This window comes from Elephantulus edwardii, unplaced genomic scaffold (assembly GCF_000299155.1).
Source record: "Elephantulus edwardii isolate Elephantulus edwardi_28Jun2011 unplaced genomic scaffold, EleEdw1.0 scaffold00104, whole genome shotgun sequence".
NCBI classification, from domain to species: Eukaryota; Metazoa; Chordata; class Mammalia; order Macroscelidea; family Macroscelididae; genus Elephantulus; species Elephantulus edwardii.
In genome coordinates, this window is record NW_006399854.1 from 42,435 (window position 1) to 53,378 (window position 10,944).

The 10,944-nt window shown below is 40.6% G+C and overlaps 1 pseudogene; it reads right to left on the bottom strand.

Moving 5' to 3' along the window:
- Window positions 1-10,193: 10,193 nt before the first annotated feature.
- On the bottom strand, window positions 10,194-10,572 carry LOC102864336 (annotated as a pseudogene).
- Window positions 10,573-10,944: the final 372 nt, after the last annotated feature.

Consider the following 10,944-nt stretch of genomic DNA (forward strand, 5'->3'; position numbering starts at 1 on the left):
ATTCAAAGCCAGCTATCTAGTCAACCAATTGAAAGAGACCTATTATTTGTTCCCATTCCAAAGAAAGATGATCTAACAGAATATAAAAATTATCAAACAATATCATTAATACTGAATCCCAGTAAATTTCGCTGAAGATAATTTAGAAATGGCTGCAGCAGTTCATCAACAGGGACCTATTACCATTTCAAGGTGGATTCAGAAGAGGATGTGAAAGGAGAGATAACTAATGTTGCTAATGTTAGATGGCTCTTGGCTGAAAGGAGAGGATATCACAGAGATATTACTTGTGTTTTATTGACTACTCAAAGTCATCCACCTTGCCATAAAACTAGACATTAACCACAGGAAAGGAAAGCTTACAAAACCACCCATGTAGAAACTGAATAACTCTCTACAGGACTGGGTTATAAAAGAAAGTTTAAAGAATCCTACAGAGCTTACACAAGCAAAAGACTGATAACACAATTACAAAATGGGTAAAAGACATAGAGAAAATTTTCACAAAGGAAGATATTCAGATAGCCAACAGACACAGGAAGAAATGCTCAAAATCACTGGAAAGAAGAGTGATGCAAATCAAAACCACAATGAGGTACCATCTCACCCCAGTAACAGTGACAAAGTTTAACAGGACAGCAAGTAATAAATGCTGGAGAGGATGTGGTGAGATAGGAACCCTTATACATTGTTGGTGAGATTGTAAAATGGTACAATCACTCTGGAAGGCAGTTTGGCCTCTTCTCAGAAAGTTCAACATTAAAATTCCATACGACCCAGATATTCCACTGTTTGGAATACACCCCCAAGAAAATGAGAATGAGGCACAAATGGAGATTTGTACAGCAATGTTCATAGCAGGGTTATTCACCATTTCAAGAACATGGAAATAGACCAAATGTCAAACCACAATTGAATGAATTGAGAAATTATGGTATATTCACATGATGGAATACTACGCAGCACCCAAGAGCAATGATTTTGTAAATCATGACCTAACTTAGGAGCTACTGGAGAGTATTGTGCTAAGTGAACTAACATAGTCCCTTAAGGACAAATACTGTATAAGACCATTATTGTAGAGTGTGCATGAGGGTCCAAGGTGGGAACAGTGTGGTGAGGATGAGGGGAGGTGAGGGCTGGTTAATCATAGGATCATACAATTTGATGGGTGGAGAGGGGGGTTAAAGGAAATGGAAAGATCTGTGTGAAATTAATGTATATGTACTTTGAAAGTAAACTAGGACAAAATAAAAAATTTTATTTAAAAAAATCATTCAACTGTGTGTATCATAACTAATTATAAACAAACTTGAAATAATAGGAATTCCAGAACACTTAATCATGCTTCCATGGAACCTGCACAAAGGTGTGCATCCACGCTGTATCTTTTTTCACTAGATTTATTTAATTTACATTCAGAGCAAATAACCTAAGAAACTACTGTATAGAATGCAGCATCAGAATTAGAGGACGACTCATTAACAATTTTAAATTTGCAGATGGCATAACCTTACTTTCTAACAGTGAAGAGGATGTGAAGCACTTGAGGAGGAGGACCTTCAGTACAGCCTACACCTCAACAAAAATAAAACAAAAATGTTCACAACTACATCTATAAGGAATATCATGATAAACAGAGAAAACGCTGAAACAAGCAAGAATTTTCTTTCACTTGAATCCACAATCAACACCCATGGAAGCAGTAGTAGTAGAAATTTAAAAACGTGTCTCCCTGGGCAAACATGGTGTACAAAGACCTATCTAACCTGTTAAAAAGCAAAGGGAAAACTTAGAAGACTGAGGTGTGTCTGACCCAAATCATGGTACTTTAAATTGCTGTCTAGAAATGTGAAATCTGGACAATAAACAAGAAAGGTTGAAGAAGAACTGATGTCTTTTAACTGTGATACTGGTGAAGAATAGTGAATGTATCATGATACCATGACTGCCAAATGAACAAACAATCTATCTTGAAAGGGAAGCGATGATAACAAGATTTTGCTTCAGGTACTTTGAGCATTTCTTACAAGAGGCCCTTCTCTGTTTCTGTCATCACGGGAGACTAGAGTGAGGGCTACATGGTGGAGGGGACCTGGGGGAGGGTTTGTAAAACAATGAAAGAATCTTTTCTTTTACTTTTCCAAAACTTTTGGACTCATGTACTTATAACTTGTTAGTCAAATTTGAGCCTTCTAGGTTGCAACACCCCCATGATACATCTTCAAGGATATGAGCATGTACGGCCAAGCACAATCAATAAGAGTGCATCTAAATCCCAAAATCAATCTCCATAATAGTCTATGTGTTTCCTACTGCCAAAGGGGCCCTTTAGAGTAGTGAGAGAAGATCTTCACCCTGAAACCCACAGCATCCCTTTTCAGCAGGAAGTAGCTAAGAGAATACGCCATCCCCTTTTCCTTATGACTCAGGGTGAAGTCTCTCTCAGGGAGGAGTGATAGGGAATGGCAAAGGACACACTGACAAAGAAGATTAATCAGAACTGGCTTTGACAAGCACTGTGGCATTTGGACAAGAACAAACTGGGAGGAGGGTAGAGAGAATAGTGCAACAAGGAATGAATGGAAACCCAAAATCTCTGTAAATGTTTATGAAAATTAATAAAATATAGAAAAAAAAAGAGGCCCTTCTCTGGGAAAGCATATCTTGTTTGTTAGGGCGTCAGTGGAAGAAGATCTGTAGCAGGATGGACTGACACAGTGACTGCAACAATGAGTTTTAAAAAAGCAATGATTGTGAGGATGCAGTTTTGTTTGTTCTATTTTACGCAGGGTCCCAACAAGTCAGAGCCAATTAAAGAGCACATCACAGCGACGGCATCCATTAAATGAATCATAGAGTTACCCCTTCTGTTTCACTTGCGTATTCAAAAACAGCATTGTCTTCCAGTAAACCTGCTCTCTCCTGGTCAAAACCAACTTTCATGGGCCAATTTGGAGCCCGTCCTGACAATGTTCCTAGAACTTCAAAGATGCAGATGCGCCTCTTCAAATCCCTAAATTTCCCTAACCAACTTTGAATACAGAAGTTTTCTCATAATACATATTTCTAATGCTTGAAGGATTTTATTTCTTATTTAAAAGACAACCACTTTGGGTATTTTGTCCAGACTTGGGAAACAATGAGTTTAGGAAATCTGAAAGCAGAATTTATGCTCAAAAATATTTGTTAACTATACGTATTTCCTTCAATATTTGTAAATTTATAAATAGGGATTTCATTTTACTCATCTCCAGCAATTTGAACCATGTCTGCTTTTTAGTATATTACTTAAAATTTATTGAGTTAATAATTATGGTGTTTATTGTTGTGTACCATCGAGTCTGAACCAACCCATAGCTAACCATCTAAATGGCTTTCAGAGGCAGCAAACTACATGGGAGGATACTGCCCATTTTTCTCCCAAGGTACAGCTGGTAGGTTCGAGCCATGTTTCTTTGGGTTGGCAGAACAATTCCTTATCACTTAGCCACCCGAGTTCCCTATGTAGAATAATTGTGCTGTGGTTGCTAGGTGCTTTCAAGTCAAATATGATCCACAGCAACCTATGAAAAATGGATCTGAACTCTGTCCTATCTTGTACCATCATCACAATTTCTGACACATTCAAGCCCACTGACTCTCCAAGTCACTGTGTCAATCTATCTGGTTGAGGGTCTTTTGCCAACTTTTCACATTCCAAGCATGATGTCCCTCTCCAATGAATAGCCTCTCCAAGCAACATACCCTAAGTGAGATGAAGCTTTATCATCTTTGCCTCCAAGGAGCACTCTGGCTGTATAATTGTGTAAAAGCCTAGGACTCAAAGAAATTTGGGGATTAAAAAAAAAAATTCTTGCTTTTGTTTTAGCAACAACAACAAACATATTTGAGAGCACAATGAAAAAGATAATATACACTCTTTCTTCTTGGAGACTCTTCTTACTAACTTTGTTGTTCTTATGCACCATTGAGTGGACTACAACTCATAGAGACCCGATGCACAAGAGCTCTGAACACCGCTCCATCCTGAGCCAATCTCACGGTCTCTGACACACCTACCCTTATCACCCCAGTTCTTCTGTCAATCCATCTTATCCAGGGTCTTCCTCTCTGGTGCTGTTTTGTCCCTTGACCCTTCCAAACACGAGATCCTTCTCCAAAGACTGGTCCCTCCTGGCTACATGCCCAAAGAATGTGAGATGGAGCTTCAAAATTCTTGCCTCCAAGGAGTAGCTCAGTTTCACCCTCTCCAGGATGAACCTGTTAGTTTTCTTGGTAGTCCTTGGTATGTTCAATATTCTCCACCACCACAACTCAAAGGCATCAATTTTTCATCTATCAACCACCCTGGTCATTGTCCAGATCTCTGATGCATAGTAATTTATTGCAAAGACCATGCCTAGATCAGGTGCTCCTTAGTCTCTAGACTGACATTATTGCTTTTCAGCATTCTGAAGAGGTCTCTGATAGCAGACTTTTCCTGATACAACTTATTTTTTTTTAATTTCCTGACTGCTAGTACCAAGATAATTGACTGTACTAAACAACTAAAACTGTTAACGATCTCAATCCCTTCTGCATGTATCATGATGCTGCCAATTGGCCCGGTGGTGAGAATCTTCATTTTCTTGATGCTGAACTTCAATACATATTGCAAACTACAGTCCTGGACCTTCTGCAGCAAATGCTTCAGGCCTCTCAGGGTGAAGTCTCTCTCAGGGAGGAGTGATAGGGAATGGCAAAGGACACACTGACAAAGAAGATTAATCAGAACTGGCTTTGACAAGCACTGTGGCATTTGGACAAGAACAAACTGGGAGGAGGGTAGAGAGAATAGTGCAACAAGGAATGAATGGAAACCCAAAATCTCTGTAAATGTTTATGAAAATTAATAAAATATAGGGAAAAAAATGCTTCAGGCCTTTCTCAGTTTCAGCAAGTAAGGTTGTATCATCTGCATAATGTAGGTTACTGCTGAGTCTTCCTCCAATCCTGATGCCACATTCCTCCTCTAGCCTCTCAAATGATCTGTTCTGCATGAAGATTAAAAAGGTCAAGAGACAGGACACATGTCTGACACACTCCTTTTCTGATTTTGAATCGTGCAATATTTCCTTGCTCTGTTCTGATGACTGCCACCTGATCCAAGTATAGGTTTTCGCATGAGCACAGTCAGGTAGGTGTTCTATGCAGCCAAATGCCTTTGCATACTCAATGAAACACAGATAGACATTCCTCTGGTACTCTCTGCTTTCAGCAAAACAATATACCTAGATACCATAATGATGAAACAAGGAGATGCTAGAGCTAAAGCAGTTAAGCTTGAGTCTTGAGTCTGTTGCTAAATTATTTGGATAAAATCAAGTTGCTAAACTCTCTAAGCCTTAGATATTTTTTATCTGTAAAATGGACATAATAACAAGGTAACATGTAACTCAGTTACATGTGCTAGCAACTGTGATGAGAGAAAATCATGACCACCATGCCCAACAGTCCCCAAGAGATAATAAAAAGTTTTTATGCTATAGCATATCAATTTTAAGATTCCTCTGGATGTTACATTGGTGGTGTAGTGCCTAATGTGTTGGACTACTAACCAGCCCAAGAGTTAATGTGTTAACAATCAACAATTCAACTCTACCAGGTGCTCTAATGGGAGAAAGAGAGGCAGTTTCTTCACATAAATATTTAAAGTCTTGAAAATCAGTTGGAATGCTACTATGAGTTGGAATCAACTCAACAACAGTGGGGATTTGGGGTTTTGGTTTCTATATGGGAAGAGTTTAGAAAGACCTAGAAGATCAAATAGGAGATTATAGCAGTAGTCCAAATGAAAGACAAAGATAGTTTCTGAAGCAATGAAGAGAAGCGAACAGACTGAAGCTAAATCTTGGAAGTAAGCTATCAGAACACACTGTAAACTACTGTAAGAGGTTTCAAAAGGAAGGAGAAAGACCAAACATTGTATTGAAGTAAGAAGGAACTTTACTATCTTCTCATTTGTGTAAAAGAGAAGAGTGATTGGTGACTGGTGCCAGGATAGTTGGTTGATTCACAAAAGATCCAAGAGCAAAACCTGGTTTCTTGTTTTAATCAAAGAATCTGTAGGAGGATTGAAAGTGGGAGTTCATTGAAAGAATTTCAAACTTTTAATGGAATCCAGGTTTCTTGAACCATTCAGGCTGAATGAGCTCTCAAAATTATTGCCCTGAGGTTTTTTTTTAATGTTAAAACAAAACGATCCCTGATCTCCTTAGGCATGTTGTTCTTTAAGGATTGTCTATGTGAGATTCAAATTGACAACAGCAAGTCCAAGAGTTGTATGGGAACCTTGGGTAGTGGTGAATGAATCTGAAATAACATAGTTATGATTCATCTGATTAATTATCAAGTTGTAAGATTATTAATCCAGGAACAAAGATTTTCTCAAACCTAAGAAAGTACTTGAAGAACATACTGCCTGCAAGGAAAACTTATAACCACCTCCCCCCGAACACAAAGCCCAGCATGTCCAGCAACCATCACAGGAAGGAGATAATGCACTAACCCACCTGAAGGGGCTTCTGGAACTTTTTCTCCCAGATCCTTCCCACACAATCCATGTGCCTTACCTGTCCTCTTTAACCACTTTCTTCAAAATCCTGGCTTGAGCCTGAGATTTCTGAAACAGTCTGGATAACATCAATGCCCACTTCTTCTCTCAGATTGCCAGCATCTGAATAAAGGGCACCTGAAAGATTCAAGCTTGTCTCTACTCATTTGGCTTACAATGACAGGTAGCTAAGTGTCGTCTTTTTCTGGTTACATTAGTACAATTTGAAAAATATGTCAGAAATGTACATCTATACATGATTGAACCAGTGCATTTTGACTGTGCATACTTTTGCCAATTATTTTGAAAGCCAACAAAATTATTGATCCTCATCGTAGCTGTCTCATTTTCCCAATTTCTGATAGAGGTATCAAACCACCTGCATGGTTTCAAGCAAGATCCTTAAAGTTGGATAGCTGTAGCAGAATGCCACGCTCACAGCATTCTTCATTTCTTCTATCTTTGTACCTTTTGGAGAATCTAATCACTTCAAGTATCTTAATACTTTCCTACCTTCCACCTATAGACAAAGACTTGGTCTTTCATGTAGACATAAAATTCAATGATAATAGCGACTGCTAACTTTTAGTTCCTTTATCATACATATGCCAGATACTGATCATAATACTTTGTATACACATAGCCTAGTGACAAGAAGCTATGTTGCAATCCCAGTGGCACACGGTTCAAATCCACCAGCTTGCTGCTCTGTGGGAGGAAGATAGGCAATCTCCTCCCATGCAGTTAACTGCCTCTGAAAATCCACTAGAGAGTCAGCTATGGCTCGCTTCCAACTCAATGGTACATAACAAAAACAATAGCATAACTAACCTGTGAGATGGGTGATATTATCAAGCCCATTATACAGATCAGTACAGCAAGGAACAGAGACATTAAATCAGTTTTCCAATAAGCCCCAGATAGCACATATTCCTCACTATCCCACTCTGTATCTGACTCTGTTCTGGGCAGAGTCCAGGCTCCTTGTCGGTTCACAGCACTTATTCTGCTCTTCCAGATTTCTCTGTTGTGTTTTCTTTTTTAGCTACATGCCAGGAAGTTTTCTGGGGTTGATTATCTGGGAATAATTAGTCTTTATGTAACCACTACCTTGCAGGATATGAAAGGCATAACTTTCATCAGCCGGAGAATACATGAGGCTGCTTGTAATCACTAGCTTTCATTGTCTGCAGAAGTAATTTTTAATTTCGACCACAAATCACCACTTCAATTGGAGTTACATGTCTTACTTTCCTCTCAAAAGTCTGAGAGTGCTTGTGCAGGGAAAGATTAAAGAGGAAGGAGCAGGCACCCTGTTGTTCTTTTCTCACACAGCATGTCTCTCATTAAGACCAGAAAGCAGATGTCATTCTTTGAGGAATCTACACTGAGGTCTATTCCAAACATCCTAAGTCATGGGACATGTGGGCTGGGAGGGACTTTACAGAATATTGGTCATTTAGCATGCAGGTGCATCTGATACAGGCCATGGGCTTTGCTATCACTTGTTATGCATCAGAGAGTTGGACAGTGACTAAGGAGGATAGAAGGAGAATTGATGCCTTTGAGCTGTGGTGTTGGAGAAGAGTATTGAGGGTACCATGGACTGATAGGAAAACAAACAGATTCATCCTGTAGAGGGTTAAACCAGATGGCTCCCTGGAGGCAAGGATTCTGAGTCTCCGTCTAACATACTTTGGACATGTTATAAGGAGGGACCTGTCCTTGGAGAGGGACATCATGCTTGGGAGGGTGGAGGGACAGCGCAGGAGGGGAAGACCCTCTATGAGGTGGATTGATTCAGTGACTGGGGTAATCGGGATGGGTGTGTCAGAGGCAGTACAATTGGCACAGGACAGAGCAGAGTGTAGGGCTGTTGTACATAGGGTCGCTATGAGTTGCAAGCAACTCGATGGCACATAATAACAACAACAACATACCAGAAGCCTACCCCATCCGCTAAATAACAGGAGACTGGAAAGTTCATGATCCCAAGAAAGGAAGTTCAAGTAGGAGCTACACCAGAACTAGACATTATTATCATTCTCTCATCTGACGTGCCATAACCTCAAGGGTAATGCAGCCTTGTTGTACCAGCTAACCTCACTCTCTCCACTCCCACCACCATCACCTTTTCTACACTAGTAGTCTATTGCTATATAACAACTATGCATCAAAGCTTCTCTCACTACTGACAAGTCAGGATTGCCTCATAGTTGACCTTTCAATGGATTTGCAGAGGCTATAGATCATGCGGAAGGAGATTGCTCATCTTTTTATCAAGGAGCAGTTGGAAGATTCAAACCACTTGCCTTTGAGTTGGAAGTGCAATTCCTTACCCACTAGGCCACCAGTGTTCCTTTCTCAAAATCTGCTTGCTTAAAATATCAACCATTTGATCACATTTCATGATTTTGTTAATCAGAAACAAGAGGCTGAGTGATTTATTTGTTTTGTATAATTCTCATGGAGAACATTTTTTTATAATCGGCAGAGCAGTTGGCAAAAAAGTTCAATATAATTTTACTCACATGTCTGTATCCTTGATGGCTTGCCTATAAGATTGGACTCAAGGTGGGTCTGCTAACAGAACACCTCCACGTGGCTGCTCTGGCATAATGGTCTCAGGGTGGTTATATAGTTTGCATGATAGCTAAGGTTACCAAGAATTCTGAGTGGAGACTGTAGTCTTCTATTGCTGAAAAATTAGAAGTCTTATCACAATGCTTCTACTATATAATATTGCAACAAGTCACTAAAGCAAATCAGATTCAAGGATAGGGGAATTAGACATCATCTTTCAAATAATTTGTGGTTCTCTTCAATCTTCCACAGAAAATTTGTTAGGCAAGTACCCACATTAAAACATTTACTTCTTCATTAGAGTCAAGAGAAAGATAAATAAGAAATGGAAATAAACATGCAGTAAAAAGTGACTTAGAGTATTAAGAAGACAATTTCAGGATATACTGCTTTGAGCTTCTTCCCTTTTTTTTTATTTTCTTTGTTTTGTTTTGAACCTTCCGACAGGAAGGACTACTCTGCCTCCAGGAGCCAGGCAAGCCAGGCTTGGCCTACGCTTTAAGGTGGCAGCACAGGGCTTCAAGCCCAAAGGGGTTTCATTGTTTTTGTTCAGTCTTTCATTGTTTTGGTTCAGATATTCCTCTAGGTCGTATAGCCCTGATGTACAAGTTGCCATACCGTGGTCACTTGTGGTTGCTGTGAGGCTGAACACTGTGACACTGATGTGTCAAATGGGTTAATGATTGGCTACCCAATGCGGACAGAGAGTGGGGTGGAGCTCCCCTATTAAAACAAGCTTGGAAGGAGGAATGGCATCCACTTCCATAATAGCTTGCCTCCGGAAACCCTATGAACCTGGAGAGAGGATGAAAGGGACCCAAGCGTCAAGGACTCTCCTTCATAGGGTCGCCATGAGTCGCCTGTGACTCCACGGCACTTAACAACAACAACAACCTGGAGCTCAAGAACAAATGTGTTTGGTGTGTCACTGGGTGCAGGGCTGAGGACATGACAAGGCTAACAGAAAATGTACAAACGCGATACACATTTACAATGTAAAGGGGGCCCAACAAGGCTAAGTCTCGGTTTCCTCGTCATTTAGCAGAATGTTGGGGATCCCGAGGCTGATGGGAAACAGACGTCACTGCAGGATCCCCTCCAACACGTCCACCTCCAGAAGAACGTGGTGCATCTTCCTTAAAAAAGCCTCATCATGCTCATATCCCTCAGTTAGTCCTTTGGGGACCTCGACCAGATGCAAGGTATTGGCCACCTCCAGAAGCACTGCCCGCTCCACCTCTGGTATCAGCCGCTCTACGAAGTCGAAGTAAAGTTGAACTCCACTGGGTTGACATGGACCTCAGCGGCCTGCAACTGCAGGGGGGAAGCCGCGGGGACCCACCCCCAAAGCCCCGCACGTGTGAGCTCTGAAAATTGTGAGTAAGCAACTTCATGTTGCCACCGGAGCTCCAGCCAGACCAGAGCCCGAGATTCTTCCCTTTTAAAGTGGCTCAGTCACCATTGGACCATGCCCATCATCGCCCTGTCTTTTCAGGTTCCCGCCAGATCCTTTCTATTTCCTTCACCCTCTCCCTCCATCCACCAAACTGTACAACCCTATGGTTTCACACCTACCCATCCTCACGCCCCCTGCTTCCACCCTTTCCTGCCTTGTGTCCCATACGTGTTTTACTAGCTATCCTTCTATTTTTACAATGATAGTTTTATGCAGCATTTGTCCTTATAAGAATGAGTTAGTTCACTCAGCGTCATTAATGCTTTCTAGTCTCTCTTAGTATTTTTCCCAAATCATAACAGTAGTAGCA